Below are 2,022 nucleotides of genomic sequence, written 5' to 3' on the forward strand. Positions count from 1 at the left end.
TTGTTCAATTGGTCCGCCATTTCTTTGTTCCCCGTTATGACTTCCCCTGATTCTGACTGCAGGGGACCTACATTTGTCTTTACTAACCTTTTTCTCTTTACATATCTATAGAAACTTTTGCAATCCGTCTTAATGTTCCCTGCAAGCTTCTTCTCATACTCCATTTTCCCTGCCCTAATCAAACCCTTTGTCCTCCTCTGCTGAGTTCGAAATTTCTGCCAGACCCCAGGTTCGCTGCTATTTCTGGCCAATTTGTGTGCCACTTCCTTGGCTTTAATACTATCCCTGATTTCCCTGTGTGGAATGATGCGTGGAATATGGTGCGGAATGATGTGTGGAATGATGTGGAATGTGATGTGGAATGATGTTTGGAATGAATTGTGGAATGATGTGTGGAATGAGGTGTGGAATGAGGTATGGAATGATGTGTGGAATGATGGGTGGAATGTTGTGGAATGTTGTAGAATGATGTGTGGAATGATGGGTGGAAAGAGGTGTGGAATGAGGTGTGGAATGATGTGTGGAATGATGCGTGGAATGATATTTGGAATGAGGTGTGGAATGAGGTATGGAATGATGTGTGGAATGATGTGTGGAATGTTGTGGAATGTTGTTGAATGATGTGTGGAATGATGGGTGGAATGAGGTGTGGAAGGAGGTGTGAAATGATTTGTGGAATGATGGGTGGAATGATATTTGGAATGAGGTGTGGAATGATGTGTGGAATGAAGTGAGCAATGATGTATGGAATGGTGTGTGGAATGATATTTGGAATGATGTGTGGAATGATGCGTCGAATGTTATGTGGAATGTGATGTGGAATGATGTTTGGAATGATGTGTGGAATGATGTGTGGAATGAGTTGTGGAAAGATGTGTTGAATGTTGTGGAATGATATGTGGAATGATGTGTGGAATTGGGTGTGGAATGATGTGTGGAATGATGTGTGGAATGAGGTGTTCAATGAGGTGTGGAATGATGGATGGAATGATGTGTGGAATGATGTGTGGAATGATATGTGCAATGATGTCATCAGTGATGTGTGGAATGAGGTGTGGAATGAGGTGTGGAATGAGGGATGGAATGATGTGTCGAATGATGTGTCGAATGATATGTGGAATGATGTTGGAATGATGTGTGGAATGATGCGTGGAATGATATGTGGAATGATGTGTGGAATGATATATGGAATGATGTGTGGAATACCGTGTGGAATGATGTGTGGAATGAGGTGTGGAAGGACGAGTGGAATGAGGAGTAGAATGTTGTGTGGAATGATGTGTGGAATAATGTTTGGAATGATGTGTGGAATGAGGTGTGGAATGATGTGTGCAATAATGTGTGGAATGCTCTATGGAATGATGTGTGGAATGATGTGTGGAATGATGTGTGGAATGATGTGTGGAATGATGTGTGGAATGATATGTGGAATGATGTATTGAATGATGTGTGGAATGATGAGTGGAATGAAGTGCGGAATGATGTGTGGAATGAAGTTTGGAATGATGTGTGCAATGATGTATCGAATAATATCTGGAATGATGTCTGGAATGATGTGTGGACTGATGTTTGGAATGATGTGTGGAATGATGTGTGGAATGATGTTTGGAATGAGTTGTGGAATGAGGTGTGAACTGATGTGTGGAGCGATGTGTGGATTGATGTGTGGAATGATGTGTGGAATGTTGTGGTATGTTATGTGGAATGATGTGTGGAGTGATGTTTGCAATGATGTGTGCAATGATGTGTGCAATGATGTGAGCAATGATGTGTGGAATGATGTGTGGAATGAAGTTTGGAATGATGTGTGCAATGATGTATCGAATAATATCTGGAATGATGTCTGGAATGATGTGTGGACTGATGTTTGGAATGATGTGTGTAATGATGTGTGGAATGAGATCTGGAATGATGCGTGGAATGATATGTGGAATGTGGTGTGGAATGATGTTTGGAATACTGTGTGGAATGATTTGTGCAATGATGTGTGGAATGATGTGTGGAATGAGGTGTGGAATGATG

This window comes from Pristiophorus japonicus, unplaced genomic scaffold (genome assembly GCF_044704955.1).
Source record: "Pristiophorus japonicus isolate sPriJap1 unplaced genomic scaffold, sPriJap1.hap1 HAP1_SCAFFOLD_377, whole genome shotgun sequence".
Classification (NCBI taxonomy): domain Eukaryota; kingdom Metazoa; phylum Chordata; class Chondrichthyes; family Pristiophoridae; genus Pristiophorus; species Pristiophorus japonicus.